This window comes from Phacochoerus africanus, chromosome 7 (assembly GCF_016906955.1).
Source record: "Phacochoerus africanus isolate WHEZ1 chromosome 7, ROS_Pafr_v1, whole genome shotgun sequence".
Classification (NCBI taxonomy): Eukaryota; Metazoa; Chordata; class Mammalia; order Artiodactyla; family Suidae; genus Phacochoerus; species Phacochoerus africanus.
Genome location: NC_062550.1, coordinates 47507510 through 47525326, shown reverse-complemented (window position 1 = coordinate 47525326; position 17817 = coordinate 47507510). Strand labels below are relative to the sequence as shown.

General features: G+C 39.9%; 1 pseudogene; it reads left to right on the top strand.

Moving 5' to 3' along the window:
• Positions 1 to 17109: 17109 nt before the first annotated feature.
• Positions 17110 to 17206, top strand: LOC125131932 (uncharacterized; annotated as a pseudogene).
• The last annotated feature ends 611 nt before the right edge of the window (positions 17207 to 17817 follow it).

The window sequence follows — 17817 nt, the reverse complement described above, 5'->3', positions numbered from 1 at the left end:
ATTTTTAGATCGTGCTGAATTTAACAGAGATAGACCACAAATGAGAACTCGGCACATCAAAACATTCACATGTTGCACCTCTGACACAAATGCTCTCCAGAAATATCTGATATGTCTGTGATGCAGTCCCTGGACTGGGCCTAAGCAAAACCCTCATCAGAGGAGATTCCCTTCAGCAGCCTCTATTCTTTGCTTTCCGCCCCTCTGAGCATTCCTATCTCTCAGACATCTAATCCTCCCTTGGCAACAAAGCAGCTGGAAAAGCCAATCACATGAAGATACCACCAGAAATTTAAGTTGTCTTCTCTTTTTTTTTTTTTTTGCCTTTTTGTCTTTTTAGGGCTGCACCATTGGCATTTGGAGGTTCCCAGGCTAGGGGTCTAATTGGAGCTGTAGCTGCTGGCCTACGCCAGAGCCACAGCAACGCCAGATCTGAGCCGTGTCTGTGACCTACACCACAGCTCACAGCAATGCTGGATCCTTAACCCACTGAGTGAGGCCGGGGATGGAACCCTCAACCACATGGTTCCTAGTTGGATTCGTTTCCGCTGCGCCATGACAGGAACTCCTGAAAATCTTCTTTATATTTATTGGCCATGCCACCTGCATGTGGAAGTTCCTGGGCCAAGGTTCAAACCCTTGCCACAGGGGCGGCCTGAGCCATTGCAGTGAGAGTACTGGATTCTTAACCTGCTGCACCACAAGGGAACTCTGAGTTGTTGTCTTCTGAACTATCCGGTGGGCAAAGAGAGGGACAAAGAAAAGTGAAGCTGAGTATGAAAGGAGTTAATGGTGCTTCAGGTACCCGTGTAGGAGATGGTTTGTGCTAGAGAGTTTTCCTAACACTTTTCAAATCCCACCAGTACCAGGAGCACTCTAGGCAGAGTACTCCTGTGTTCGTACTCCAGATACACACATACATGCATGCCTATCCCTACACATGTACCCAAAGATACACACACAGCTGCACCCACACAGACAAGACAGACATGGACAGATACACACACATTACATACACACCCACATGTGTACACAGACAGATGCACACACACACACACACACACCCCTCATATGCCTACACAAAGCTAGAGACAGACACACACAAATCCACATAGACACCCACACTGTGCACTCTCTCCAGACACACTGTGGCCATTGCAGGGGATGGGAATGTGCACAAAAGGAAGAGGTCTCCTGCCCACCCAGCGCAGACTGCCTCTCCTGCAGGCTGTGGACTATTTTGATCATTTCAAATACGACATGTTCTAACTCTAAACAGGATCCTGAAGCATCTGGGGCATGTGGGTGTTCTTGGAATTCTACGTAGAGCAGCTATATTTCAATCCTAAAGAACCGTTTGGCAGCCCTGGGCCCTAGCTGTCTGCACCTAATTTCTCAATCTTCAGGAAAGCTAAGGACAGCTGAGCTCCCCACTTCAGCCTGGGATTAAGACACTTGCCAAGCTGACACCTGGCAGTGCTGCATCTCTGCTTAGAGCCCCTGCTGCATTCACATCAAAGTCCACACACCCTGAAAAGTCATAATCTTTCCTACTGACAAGTATCAGACACAGCCATCCAGAAAAGGCCTATCCAACAGGTGTGGGGCATTTTTTCCCCCTCTAGAATAGATTTTGATGTCAAGATTCATATCATTATTTTGAATGGCTAAGGGTGCCATTAGAGGGCCCTAGCACCCCTTGGAGGCTTTGTCTCCGTTCTGCTTCTCTTCCTTGAATAAAGACATTGTTTCTTTCCCCCACGCTTTGAATGACAGTCTAGAGAGAAATGCAGATCTAAATGTACTTGTGTTTTCTATCAGGGTGTTTGTTTTTACACTGTTGATAGACAGTGATTTGGAGTAAATAAATCAGGGACATTTCGGATCTCCTAGTCATCCTTTAAGACCTGGCTTCTCTTCTCCAAGAAACCTTCCTTGACTACTCTATGCACACCTCCCTTCCCATGATCTAGGTTACAGGTCTCCCTCCTGAATACTTCCAGTGCCCTCTACAGATTTCTCTTGTTGCCCTTAACTCACTGTTTCGCATTTTTTACATGGCTGTTTTTCCCATTACACTCCACTTCCCGAGGGATGTTCACCATATATTCAAATATGTCATCTCATAGCGTTCCCTTGTGGTATAGCAGGTTGAGGATCTGGTGTTGTCACTGCAGCAGCTCAGGTCAGTTCTGTGGCATGGGTTCCATCCCTGGTCCAGGAATTTCTACATGCTGCAGGTGTGACCAAAAAAAAAAAAAAAAAAAATCTGTCATCTCAGGACCAGGCACATACAAAATAAGTACTTGATAAAAATGTGATGCGTTAGGAAAAATTCACAATTAGGGCTGCACACCTATCACTGGGATCATCAGGTACTCCTGCGGATTTATGGGACTTTCCATGAAGGTCGTCTACACTGCAGTAGATGTGACAGTTGAAGTGGCAGGTTTTTAGGCCTTGAGCACACACGAGTGTCTCAGATGGCCTGACAGATTTGATGCTTGCAGATTTTTTTTCATTATAGCACAATGTCTGCTGTCTGAAGTTCTTTAATTACATTCATTTGTCTTTGGTACTCTTTGTTCTCCGATGACCATAACAATTTCCTTGCTTCGGTAATCAGCATATTTGAGACATTTATTGTTTTCATTATTAAAAGGATTTAAAAGAGAGGACGTCAAGTCTGTTTTTCATCAGCTGAAACCCATATACATCATCTGATTGCACAGTTCTTCTTTGACATTCTTGAGGAATGTGTTCAGTTCCCAGTTACATGAGAAGGGCTGGGCCCTGGTTAGGCATTCACTTGTTAAATGCCTTACACATGTAAATCTTGAGCACGATAAACCAAATCCATTCCAGGTACCAAAAAAAAAAAAAAAAAAAAAAGCTCGTTTCATACTCTCAGCAATGCGATGGAGGCAAGAATTATGATCCCCATTCAAAACTGATATATAGTTTAGACTTTTGGGTCCCTCACAAATAATTTTAATAACAAACGTCAAGCCAACAAATGTGACAATTTCATAGGTATGATAACAGCAAAACTCAGGAGCTGCCATGTGCTTGTTAAGAATTTTCTGCAGCCTAATCCTTTTCCTGTTTACCACAGAAAATGAAACAGGAAGGTTTTTGTTTGTTTGTTTGTTTTTGTTTTCTCCCTTCCTCTTAGGGCTGCACCTGTGGCATAGGGAAGTTCCCAGGCTAGGGGTTGAATTGGAGCTGCAGCTGATGGCCTATACCACAGCCACAGCAACTCAGGATCTGAGCTGCATCTGCAACCTATGCTGCAGGTTGTGGCAATGCCAGGTCCTTAACCCATTGAGCAAGGTCAAGGATCAAACCCACCTCCTCACAGAGACAATGTTGGGTCCTTAACCTGCTGAGCCACAACAGGAACTCTGGAACAGGGATTTTTTAACAGTAAATCAGAGGGCCAGGTTTACTTAAAACAGACCTTTGAATCCAAGGAAATCTGTTTACTTGTCAATACTGCCCTGCCAATGGCAAAGCTAATTGGGATTATAATGCAATTATAATAAATTATAAATTTATAAATTAATTATAAATTATAAATTTATAAATAAGTTATAGCCTTTACAATTTTACAGATTTTACAATTTACAAATTATACCATTTGGCCTCTTCAAAGGCCAGTTTCTTCTACAAGAGTCACTACCCCATGCAGTATCAATCAAGGCACTGAAAGCAGAGGAAAATTTAGAGTGTTCATATATTGTTTTGTATTTCTGATTTTTGAGTTATAAACTAGATCTTTTGGTTTGTACTTTTGGTTTGGTTTGGTTTGGTTTTTAATTGGTATTCTTAAACTTCTCACAAATTAGACCATGGGTTTAAAAATCCTTATCGCGTAAAAACTATGATCAGTGCTTTTTATTGTATATAAATTATACCTCAATTAAAAACACATCTCTTTATTTCACAAGAACAAAAACTTACTTTCCTGGGTTAAGGGGTGAGATACTGCAGCTCTAAGTTGTTTCTTGTGGGTTTTTGTTTGTTTGTTTTCTATTTGTTTTTGTCTGTCCACTGCTTGACTGCCAGCAGATGAGAGGCAGTGATGAGAGGCTACCCCGCGAGACTGCAGTGGTGGTTTAGGACTACCTCCACCCTCTGGTCTCTAACATGGGACATCACTGCTTTGCTTTGCCAGCTGAACATAGACACAGCTATTATATAACCTGGAGAGATGCAACTCCAGAATAGATAACCAAGGACACCAAAGAGTCTATCCTATTATTTTACATGGACCACCAGTTTATGCTAGCACACAGCATCGGGAAGAATAGACACATGATGTGCTCTAGTCACAATATGTTACCTTAGGAATAAAAAATTACATAGTCACACTTTCTCTCCCTGTTTATTTTAACAAAAGCCAGGGAAAGCTGGAGAAACAGTCACATTCCAGGGACCGCAGAGGGCCCATCAACAAACAGCACAGTCGGAAATCTGCCAGGTGGGTCAAAGATCTTCTTAATCTCTAAGTTCATACATCTTCTCTCCTTGTCATCACAACCACAATGTTTCTCCCTCTTTTTTTTTTTTTTTGGCTTTTTGCCATTTCTTGGGCTGCTCCCGCGGCATATGGAGGTTCCCAGGCTAGGGGTCCAATTGGAGCTGTAGCCACCGGCCTACGCCACAGCCACAGCAACAGGGAATCCGAGCCACGTCTGCAACCTACACCACAGCTCATGGAAACGTCGGATCCCTAACCCACTGAGCAAGGCCAGGGATCCAGCCCACAACCTCATGGTTCCTAGTCGGATTCATTAACCACTGAGCCACAATGGGAACTCCAGTGTTTCTCTTTATTTTTTATTTTTTGTCTTTTTGCTATTTCTTGGGCCGCCCCCTCAGCATATGGAAGTTCCCAGGCTAGGGGTCCAATCGGAGCTGTAGCCACCGGCCTACGCCAGAGCCCCAGCAACGCGGGATCCGAGCCGCGTCTGCAACCTACACCACAGCTCAGGTGCGGCAACGCCAGATCATCAACCCACTGAGCAAGGGCAGGGACCTAACCCGCAACCTCATGGTTCCTAGTCGGATTCGTTAACCACTGCGCCATGGCGGGAACTCCCAGTGTTTCTCTTTAATACACAATTCTTTACTCATAAAACTTTCTGTTAACTTCCCAGTAACATAAACTTATCATGACGTCTCAAACTTGTATTTGCTATAGAAATGATATTTTTCATTGAAGTAATATGTTATAGGATTATGATTTTGTTCAAAGTAGTACATAAACTCACAAGCCTTCTGTCAATTACTCCATTATTATTTTGTTTTTATTTTTATTTATTTATTTATTTTCTTGGGGCCACACTTGTGGCTAAGGAAAGTTCCTGAGCTAGGGGTCAAATCAGAGCTGCAGCTGCCAGCCTACACCACAGCCATAGCAACACCAGATCTGAGCTGAATCTGTGACCTGCACCATAGCTTGCAGCAACAGTGGATCCTTAGCCCACTGAGTGAGGTCAGGGATTGAACCCACATCTTAGTAGATACTAGTTGGGTTCTTAACCTGCTGAGCCACAATGGGAACTCTTCCATTTTTATATGGAACATTTATTCATTTATTAACTCACTCACTAAGTATTTTCCAGCCATCTAGTCTGGGCAAGTCCCTGTCCTAGGAGCAGAGAGGCAACAGTGACTAAAGCAATGTCCACAGATTTCATATGCTAGTGAAGAGCTAGACAACAGAAACCAGTACTTGCATAATAAAACGTCAGGTAGTTGTAAGTGCCATGAGGAAGCGTCAATGAAGATAAGTCTCTGCAGAGTGATGGAGGGTGTTATTTTAGATGGTGATGGGGGAACACTGCTTTGAGAAGGGGCATTTGAACATAGACGTAAATCAAAATATGGGAATAAACTGTACCACTGTCAGGAGGAAGCATTTCAGGCAGAGGGAACAGAAGCTGCAAAGGCATTTTGTTAGAAGCCTTTTCAGCTGATTTTCCCATGACTATAGTAAATAAAATTGCTTATTAGAACTTTGATCCAAAGTCAACAAAGACATATTTTTTTCCACAGTGTATACCCATATATATATTTCCCACTATATCTATATCTAGCTAGCTAGCTAATATATACACACACATACATTTATAATAGTGTGTTAAGTTTGAGGCACTTCAGCATAAGGCAGTGTATTTTTCAGGGTTCTGCAGTGAAACAAAACCAACAGAATGTACAGCTTTACAGAGAGATTTAGAATTAAGAATTTGGCTTGTGCAACTATGGAGGCTGGCAAGTCAAGCCTGCAGTGTGGGCTCATAGGCTCAAGACCCAGGAGAGCCAGTGGTACAGGTCCAATCCAAAGGCTGGCAGGCAGAGACCCAGGAGTGCCAATGGTGCAGAAGGAGTCCATAAACAAGACGGCTGGAGAAATATTTCTTCCTTGCTTGGGAGGGCTGGTCTTTTGTTCTATTCAGGCCTTTAATGGATTAGATGTGGCCCATTCACATTATGGAAGACAACCTACTTTATTCAGAGTTCAATTTAAATGCTAGTCTCCTCCCAAAACACCCTCCAAGTTAACACTTAAAATTAACCATTACCAGCACTATGGTCCCTAAGGCAACAGGAAGCTGCATGGGAGGAGCTGAAACCAGGCAGATGTCAGGGGAGATATCCACTCAGCTACCAAAGTTCACTTGAATGAGGATGGCTGGATTTTCAATCCCACTTGCAGAGTATTCAAGGCTGGGTATTCACTCAGGTGGGTAGAGCTGGCAAATCTATGCAGCGTCTTAAGAGAGATGTGTTTGCATGGCAGGACCAAAGCCAGCTTAGTAAACTAAGGGTCAAACATGAGATTAGGTGAAGTACCAGGGAACCCATCAGACCCACATGGCTTAGGGAAGGCTACAGCATGAATATAAGCAATAGGCGGGGCATTAGACAGGTGACCTAACTAAGGAGAACTAAGGAAAGAAAACCTAAATAAAGCCCCATTCTTGCACTCAGCACCGATCCAGAGCTGAGAGGGAAGAAGAGGGTGTACAACAATTCCAGGGCTTCTCAGAGGCCTAGCCTTGCACCTCATTCACCACACCTCCGTCCTGGCTGGAAATGAGTGTGGCTCAGGTAAGGTCTGGGCCACGGACTCCTAGGTCCAGAACACTTAAACTTGAAACCGGAGTTAAGGGAAGAAAATAGAGGTAGAGAAAATGGGATGCGATCTAATATATATCTGTGTAAATTAGATATGTGTATTAAAAGTTTTATTTCTATGAAAATGTTTATACCTGGACAATTAGCTTAGAACCAATACTTAGAACTGCTTTTAGAAAAACATTTGTCAACCAAAATCATCCTCACTCAAGGAATGACTTCTCAATCATCTGTCACTAAATTTTGACACACAGAAAGTGGTGTTTTCACTATATAATCTAAAATAAACATAGGAAAATGCCAAAAAAAAACCCTTCAGTTTTGCTGACTTGAAGATCCATGTAGTTTAGAACAATATTTCCTAAAGGCAGATAAGAATTCATTACGCTTTATCAAACAAATTTACAGTGACATTCTTGGCTTACTTCAAGGCCACATTATATTAAAGGTGTGATGAATTCAGCAAGCATTGGAATTCCAGTTGTGGTTCAGTGGGTTAAGGACCTGTGAAGATGTGGTTCGATCCCTGGCCTTGCTCACTGGGTTAAGGATCATTGAGTTGCTGCAAGGTGAGGTATATGTTGTAGATATGGTCCGGATCCTAAGTTGCTGTGGTTGTGGTGTAGGCCAGCAGCTGCAGTTTTGATTTGACCTCTAGCCTGGGAACTTCCATATGCCACAGGTACAGCAGTAAAAAGAAAAAAAATTTAGTAAGCATCTATTTCGGCAGCTAAAAATGATGTGAGAGATTTATTTATTTATAGTGGAGCTTTGTGGGGAGATACTATTAATAGCATATTTGATTCCTGTTACCAATTAATGTATTCATTCAAAAGTGAAATATCTTCTAAGTCAAAATATAGTGTATCTCTTTGGACATTAGCCACTTTCCTACTTCCAAGTTCACGGTGATAAAAGCATGATGGATTATTTAGCTTCTCTTTCTCTCTCTCTTTTAGTTCCTTCAAGGGATTTTTTATTTTTATTTTTTAAAATTTTATTAGAATATAGTTGACTTACAAACCTGTGTTAATTTCAGGTGTGATCAGAGTAAATCAGTTATACGTATACTTATATCCATTCCTTTTCAGATTATTTTCCCATATAGGTTATTGCCCAATATGGAGTAAATTTCCCTGTGGTATACAGTAGGTCCCTGTTATCTATATATAACATTGTGTATATATCAATCCCAACCCCCTAATTTACCCCCCCCACATTTCCCCTTTGGTAAACATAAATTTGATTTCAAAATCTTTGAGTATGTTTCTGTTTTGTAAGTTATGTGTCATTTGTATTAGATTGCGCATATTGGTGATCTCATGTGATAATGGCTTTTCTCTTTCTGATTTACTTCACATCTCTAGGACCATCCATGTTGCTACAAGTGGTATTATTTCATGCTTTTTGTGGCTGAGTAATATTACATATGGTGTGTGTATTCCATATATGTATGTACACATACCGTATCTTCTTTGGTGATTCATCTGTAGATGGCCATTTAGATTGCTTCTATGTCTTGGCTATTATAAATTGTTTTAGCTTCTTTAAGGTCTTTAAAAAAACTGCTTTTAGAGAAAACTTACTTGATTAAATAGTTCCCTTTCACCACTTTTAACTATGCAAATGCCTTACCTTCCATAGTTTAAAAGGGAAATGTTAATGGGGTAATAAAATGTAGTAACAGTCCTGTGTCTTAAAATCATTCAAATATATGTATTTTTCTTTTTTAATTTTTTTATTGTTATTTCCCCAATACAATTTTTTTCTACTGTACAGCATAGTGACCCAGTTACACATACATATATACATTATTTTTTTTCCAATTATCATGCTCCATCATAAGTGACTAGACATAGCTCTCAGTGCTACACAGCAGGATCTCATTGCTAATCTATTCCAAAGCAATAGTTTGCATCCATTAACCCCAAGCTTCCAATCCATCCCACCCCCTCCCCCTCCCCCTTGGCAATCACAAGTCTATTCTCCAAGACCATAATTTTCTTTTCTGTGGTAAGGTTCCTTTGTGCTGTATAATAGATTCCAGATATAAGTGGTATCATGTGGTATTTGTCTTTCTCTTTCTCACTTACTTCACTCAGGATGAGAGTCTCCAGTTCCATCCATGCTGCTGCAAATGGCACTCTTCTGTTCTTTTTTATGGCTGAGTAGTATTCCATTGTGTATATATACCACTTCTTCCTAATCCAACTGTCTGTCAGTGGACATTTGGGTTGATTCCATGTCTTGGCTATTGTGAATAGTGCTGCAATGAACATGCATGTGCATGTGTTTTTTTCAAGGAAAGTTTTGTCTGGATATATGCCCAAGAGTGGGATTGCTGGGTCACATCATAGTCCTCTGTATAGTTTTCTAAGGTACCTCCATACTGTTCTCCATAGTGGTTGCACCAGCTTATATTCCCACCAACAGCGCAGGAGGGTTCCCTTTTCTCCACACCCCCTCCAGCACTTTTTATTTGTGGAGATATTAATGATGGCCATTCTGACTGGTGTGAGGTGCTCCCTCATAGTAGCTTTGATTTGCATTTCTCTAATAATCAGTGACGTTGAGCATTTTTTTCATGTGCTTGTTTGCCATCTGTATATCTTCCTTGGAGAAATGTCTATTCAGGTCTTTTGCCCATTTTTCCATTGGGTTGTTGGCTTTTTTACTGTTGAGTTGTGTAAATTACTTGTATATTATAGAGATTAAGCCCTTGCTGGTTGTATCATTTGAAACTATTTTCTCCCATTCTGTAAGTTATCTTTCTATTTTCTTTTTGGTTTCCCTTGCTGTGCAAAACTTGTCAGTTTGATTAGGTCCCATTGTTTTATTTTTGCTCTAATTTCTGTTGCTTTGGGAGACTGACCTGAGAAAATATTCATAAGGTTGATGTCAGAGAATATTTTGCGTATGTTCTCTTCCAGGAGTTTGATGGCGTCTTGTCTTACATTTAAGTCTTTAAGCCATTTTGAGTTTATTTTTGTGCCTGGTGTGAAGATGTGTTCTAGTTTCACTGATTTGCATGTAGCTGTCCAGATTTCCCAACAAAACTTGCTGAAAAGACTGTCTTTTTCCCATTTTCTATTCTTGCCTCCTTTGTTGAAGATATATTGACCATAGGTGTCTGGGTTTATTTCTGGGTTCTCTATTCTGTTCAGTTGGTCTGTCTGTCTGTTTTGGTACCAGTAGCACACTGTCTTGATGACTGTGGCTTTGTAATATTGCCTGAAGTCTGGAAGAGTGATGCCCCCTGCTTGGTTTTTGTTCCTCAAAATTGCTTTGGCAATTCTGGGTCTTTCGTGGTTCCATATAAATTTTTGTATTGTTTGTTTTAGTCCTGTGAAAAATGTCATGGGTAATTTGATAGGGATTGCATTGAATCTGTAGATTGCTTTTGGCAGTATGACCATTTTTACAATATTAATTTTTCCAACCCAGGAGCATGGAATATCTTTCTATTTATTTAAATCTTCTTTAATTTCCTTGATTAATGTTTTATATTTCTCGGCGTATAAGTCTTTCACCTTCTTGGTCGGGTGTATTCCCAGGTATTTGATTTTTGGAGTGCAATTTTAAAGGTATTGTATTTTTGTATTCCTCTTCTAATATTTCCTCTTCTAATATTTCTGAATGTTAATATTATATCCTGCTACCTTGTTGAATTTGTCGATCAGTTCAGTTAGTTTTTGGGCTGAATCCTTAGGGTTTTCTATATATAGTATCATGTCATCTGCATACAGTGACAGTTTTACCTCTTCTCTTCCTATTCAGATGCCTTTTATTTCTTTTGTTTGTCTGATTGTTGTGGCTAGGACCTCCAATACTATGTTGATTGAGTAGCAGTGGTGAGGGTGGGCATCCCTGTCTTGTTCCAGATTTTAATGGGAAGGGTTTCAGCTTTTTTCCATTGAGTATTATATTTGCTGTGGGTTTGTCATAAATGGCTTTAATTACATTAAGGTATGAGTTTTGATCATGAATGGATGTTGAACTTTGCCAAATGCTTTTTCTGCATCTATTGAAATGATCATGTGGGTTTTGACTTTTCTTCTGTGAATGTGGTATATGATGTTGATTGATTTGCATATGTTGAACCATCCTTGTGAACCTGGAATGAATCCTACCTGGTTGTGGACTCACCCTAATTCCAACCAGACAAAGATACCACCAAAAAAAAAAAAAAAAAACTATAGGCCAATATCTTTGATGAATATAGATGCAAAAATTCTCAACAAAATTTTAGCCAACCGAATCCAAGAAGATATAAAAAAAGATTATATGTATTTTTCTGAATTCACACATTCATACACCTATTTGCATTGTTTCATGGTACCGAAAATGCATTCTTAAAAGGACTGCTTTCCATCAAATGGCATCATCCTGCACCTTTACTTTGTATATAAAAGAGAGGAAATTTGTAAGATTCACATAATGCTTAAAATTGTATTAAAGATAAGAGTGAAAGCCCATTACATTGTTAACTGATTATTTCTTCCATGAAAAATTCCTTTAAGAATTTTAAGAGCATAGGATAGGGGTAAAAAGAGTGAAGTTGTTATTCCTACACCTCTTGCAACTCAATTATTCCTACATGATGATATTTTCATAGTGAGGACTTAAATTTGTAGGAAGCTGAAGACTAGAGTTCAGTGATCAAACCACTCACATCAATAAAGGACTGCAGTTGACTGGAATGGAGAGGAAATCCCAGTGTTCCACCCAAAGGATTGCCTTTTAATGTCAAATTCCAAAGTCCTCCTGCTGTTAACTAAGATAAGCTGATTTGGCCGTGTAAAAACAGCCAAAGCCTTTATAATAATTTCCAGTGATAAGAGCCAGATGGGATGTAATCATGAAGCCAGTGTTAGAAAAAATTCTGCTGAAATACAAGCATTTTTTGTTGTTGTTGAGATATGATTGACATATAACACTGTGTAAGTTTGTGTACAAACAACTTGTTAATTTGATACATTTATACATTACAATATGATTACTACAGTAGTGTTAGCTAACAACTTTATCATGTCACATATTTGTTACTTCTTTTTTGTGCTAAGAACATTTAAGATTTATTCTATTAGCAAAGTTGAAGCTTATAATACAGTTGTTGATTAGAATCACTTCGTTGTACATTAGACTCCAGAACTTATATATGTCTACTAGTTTGTGCTCCTAAGCAGCATTTCCCCAATTCTTCTATCCTCTATCCCCTGGTAATCACCATTCTTTCATTTCTAAAAGCTCAGGTTTTTTTTAGATTCTACATGTAAGTGATATGAGTTAGTATTTATCCTTCTCTGTCTGATTTAGGCCACTTCACATAATGCCTTTGAGTTCCGACCTTGTTGCAAATGGAAGTATTTCCTTCTTTATCCATTGAAGGACACTTAGGTTTTTTTCATATCTTAGCTATTGTTAATAATGTTACAATGGATGTGTGTGCAGATATCTCTTTTAGACACTGATTTCAATTCCTTCAGATATATACCCAGGAGCAGGACTATTGGATCATACTGTAGTTCAACTTCTAATTTTGAGGGAAACCACCATATTGTTTTCCATAGTGGTTGTACCAATTTACACACCCACCAACAGTTCATAAGTGTTCCTACTTCTCCACATTTTCGATAACGTTTTTTACTCTTGTCTTTTTAATAAAAGACTCCTAACAGATGTGAGGTGATATCTCATTGTGGTTTTGATTTGTGGAATGCAAACATTTATTAGCAACAGATATAAAGAATCTACATCACCTGCTCTTAGAGACTCAGTAAATCCCCCTCTGTCTTCAAGTCCTCTCATGAGAACCTTGCATCACAGATTCTCTTTGAGGAAGTTGATAAATACTCTGAGGCAGGCTTATCTCACTTTCTAGTCAGGACAGTGGACAGAGTCTCTTCTGCAAGGACACACAGCCAAAGAGAACTGGGGTTCTTCTAGCTCCATAAGACTGTTGGTCTTGCAAGGGTTGCACTTTTTCCACTTAAGGACAATAGCACCTGTAAACTCTTGCTGTCTGACCGCTTAGATTGATTGCTATTTATTTCAATGATATAATATTATTTTCTAACATCCCTCATCCTGAAGAACAAAACTCTAGTATATATTCTCATAACAAATTGGAAGTACTTGTGTAAGTTTATGAGGATTAGTTTTATGTGTCAACTTGGCTAAGGTATGATGGATGTCCAGTGTTTGGTTAAACACAGTCTGGATATTGCTGTGAAGTTAGTTTTTTTTAGATATGATTAGTATTTATTTATAATCAGTAGCTTTTAAGTAAAAGTGATTATATGCCATAATCTGGCTAGGCCTCATACAATCAGTTGAAGGCCTTAGGATTAAAAGCTGAAATTTCCTAAGAAAGAAGTAATTCTGCAAGAAGGCTGCCATAAAGAAACCCTGTTTGGTTTCTAGTCTAAAAATTTCAAACTTGCCAGCCCCATGAACATGATCTATTAAAAAAAAAAAAAAGCTCTAACTAATGTAGATGCCTAATTTGTGTACTTCAACTGCTAACTAACCACCTCTGGAGTGTACATTAAATTAACTTAATTTCACACATATTTAACACAATGTTAAATTACCACCCAGACAACACATCCCCTTGCTCTGTGGTCTCTTCCTTTATTGTTCCTCTGTTTACTTTTTTGCCTTGTTTCAAATTAACATATAGGAGATAACTTCTCTTCAGTACATATTTCCTCCTATGTATATATATATAGCTCCTGAAAGAGTCACTCAAAAACTTGAGCACTTACAAAGGTAACTATGTGAAGAGTTACATAAGGTGATGATTTCACTTTCCCAGGGGGACACTGTCACTTGATATAATAATGAGTAGGATTTTGTGGTGAAATTCTCCTGTCAAGATTATGCCATCTCATGAATGGTCTTGTACTCATCTCTCATTTCCTTAGAAGTCTTCAGAGTTACATTTAACTCACTGAGCCACCAGGGAGCTCCAAATTACAATCATTTACAGAACAATTATCAATGAGCAACTTAATAGAAGATTTCCCACAACTAAAGATAAGAAAAAGGATGGCTATCCAATAATATGGATAGGAGGGGCAGAGACTTGATGTAGTCAAGATCTATAACCCCAGGTACTGAGAGGATAATCACAATTGCAGAGGTTCTCCCCAAGGAGAAGAGTCCAGGTCCCACATTGATCACTCCAGCTCAGGAGTCCTTCCCTAAAAAAAAGCCCATAGAACCTCTGGCTTCCCCCGCCCCCTTTTTTTAGGGTCACACCTGAGGTATATGGACGTTCCCAGGCCAGGGGTTGAATCAGAGCTTCAGCTGCCAGACAATGCCACAGTCACAGCAATGTGGGACCTGAGCCACATCTGTGACTTACACCACAGCTCATGGCAATGCCAGATCCTTAACCCAGGGATTGTACCCACATCCCCATGGATGTTAGTTGGGCTTGTAATCCACTGAACCACAGGGGAACTCCCTGAACCTCTGGATTTGAAGGCCAGCAAAGCTTGGAAGTGGGATACTCAGAGGGCTATAGGAAACAGAGATTCTGCTCTAAAAGGGAATAAACAAAAATCTCATACGTTTTGAGACCCAGGCAGAGGCAGTAATTTGCTAGAGTCTGGATAAGACAAAACCACAAAAGAGGAATTAAGCAAAGTGGAGAAAATCTACCCAGCCATTTTAGGGAACTAATTCTACCAGAAGGACACTGATACAGGCATGCCCAGTGGCAGAATCCTCCTTCTAGCCTATTAATGGCAGGAAATTACCTTCCTTCCTATTAGCAAGTCAGCACAAGTCCCAGGAACCCAAGACCATGCACCCAGCCACGCTGGAACCCGGCAATAATCACACAAGGCAGGGCGCCTCCTAGCACACCTATAGTGTGACATAGAAGAAGGGTCATGCAGCCCATATTGGTGGCATCCCCAGAATATAGAGCTTTGGTGACTAGAGCAGAGTCTGATGCTGGGCCCCACAGCACATCTCCTATATAAGGCCACTTCTCAAAGACCAGGAAATGTAACAAACCTATCTCATGCATAGAAATAAAAAGGGGGAGTTTCCATTGTGACTCAGAGGGAATGAACCCAACTGGTATCCATGACGACGCTGGGTTTGATCCTTAGCCTCACTCAGTGGGTTAAGGATCCAGCATTGTTATAAGCTGAGATGTAGGTTGCAGATGTGGCTCAGATCTAGTGTTGCAGTGGCTGTGGTAAAGGCCAGCAGTTACAGCTCCAATTTGACCCCTAGTCTAGGAACGTCCATATGCCACAGGTATAGCCCCCAAAAAACAGACCAAAAAAAAAAAAAGGGGGAATTGGGCAAAATATGGCAACAGAGGAATATATTCTAAACAAAGAAATAAAACAAAACCTTAGAAAAAGAACTAAATAAAATAGATACAAGCAATCTACCCAATAAAGAATTCAATATGGAGTTCCCGTCGTGGCGCAGTGGTTAACGAATCCGACTAGGAACCATGAGGTTGCGGGTTCGGTCCCTGCCCTTGTTCAGTGGGTTAATGATCCGGCATTGCCGTGAGCTGTGGTGTAGGTTGCAGACGCGGCTCGGATCCCGCGTTGCTGTGGCTCTAGTGTAGGCCAGCAGCTACAGCTCCGATTGGACCCTTAGCCTGGGAACCTCCATATGCCGTGGGAGCGGCCCAAAGAAATAGAAAAAAAAAAAGACCAAAAAAAAAAGAATTCAATATAATAATCATAAAGTCGCTCAACGAACTCAGAAGAATGGATGAATACAGTGAGAATTTTAACAAAGAGGTGAAAATATAAGGAAGAATTGAACAGAGCTGAAGGATACAATAATAGAAATTTAAAAATACACTAGAAGGACTCACCAGTAGATTAGATGATACAGAGGAATAGATTAGCAAACTGAAAGACAGAGTAACGGTAAATACCCAAGTTGAACAGAAAAAAATAATTAAAGTGAGGATAATTTAAGAGTTCTCTGAGACAACATCAATTGTACTAATATTTGCATTATAAGGGTCCCAGAAGGAGAAAAGAGAAAGAAGGGGCAGAGAACATATTTGACAACATAATAGCTGAAAACATCCCTAACCTGGGAAAGGAGAGCTATTAAGTCCAGGATATACAAGTTCAAATAAGATGAACTCAGAGAGATCCATACCAAGACACATTATAATTAAAATGCAGAAATGAAAGATAAAGAGAGACTATTAAAAGCAGAAAGGAAAAGGCAACAAATTAGGTACAGGAGAACTCCCCTAAGACTATCAGCTGATTTTTTGACAGAAACTCTGCAGGCTAGAAGGGAGTGGCATAACATATTCAAAATTATGAAATAAAAATCCTGCAAACAAGAACAATCTAGCCAGCCGGGCTATCATTCAGATGTGAAAAAGAGGTAAAGAGTTATACAGAGAAGCAAAAATTTAGAGTTCAGTATCACTAAACTGGCTTTACAAGAAATGTTAAAGGGAATTTGCTAAGTGGAAAAGAAAATACTACAAGTAGAAATATGAAAATTACAAATGGAAAAATTTCATTGGTAAAGGCAAAAATATAGTAAAAGTGGCATATCAACCACTGATAAAGCTATTAAAAGGCAAAAGCAATAAAATCATCTATATCCAATATAAGTAGTTATGGGACCCATGAAATAAAAATAATTAGAATATGATGTCAAAAACATTAAAGGTGGGGTGGGGAACAAAAATGGAGGGTTGAATGCATTCAAACTGAGATATCACCTCACACCTGCCAAAATGACATTAAATAAAAACTGCTGGTGAGGATATTTGGAAAAGACAACCCTCATGCACTCTTGGTGGAGTTGGTTGTAAACTGATGCAACCACTATGGAAAACAGAATGTAGTCTCCTCAGAAAATTAAAAATAGAATTGCTACAAGATCCAGCAATTTCACTTCTGGGTATTTATGGAAAAGACAAAAAACATTAATTCAAAAAGATGAGTGCTATGCTCACTTTGGCGTACTAAAATTGTAACAGAGAAGATTAGTATGGCTCCTGTGCAAGGATGAAAAGCAAATTCATAAAGTGTTCCATATTTTTGTGGAGTTTGGGGTCAGTAGATGTGAACTTGCATTTGGAGTGGATAGCAATGAAATCCTGCTGTATAACACAGGGAACTATATCCAATCACGTGTGATGGAACATGATGAAGGACAATTTGAGAAAAAGAATGTATATATATAACTGGGTCACGTTGCTGTACATCGGAAATTGGCAGAATGTTGTAAATCAACTATAATTTTTTAAAAAATTTAGGGGTTCCCGTCGTGGCGCAGTGGTTAACGAATCCGACTAGGAACCATGAGGTTGCGGGTTTGGTCCCTGCCTTTGCTCAGTGGGTTAACGATCCGGCGTTGCTGTGAGCTGTGGTGTAGGTTGCAGACGCGGCTAGGATCCCGAGTTGCTGTGGCTCTGGTGTAGGCCAGTGGCTATGGCTCCGATTCGACCCCTAGCCTGGGAACCTCCATATGCCGCGGGAGCGGCACAAAGAAATAGCAAAAAAAGACCAAAAAACAAAACAAAACAAAACAAAACAAAAAACAAAACAAAGGATATGTGCCCACAAATGCTCTTACAGCATTATTTACAAGAGCCAATATATGAAAGCAACCTAAGTGTCCATCATCAGATGAATAGATAAAGAAGACGTT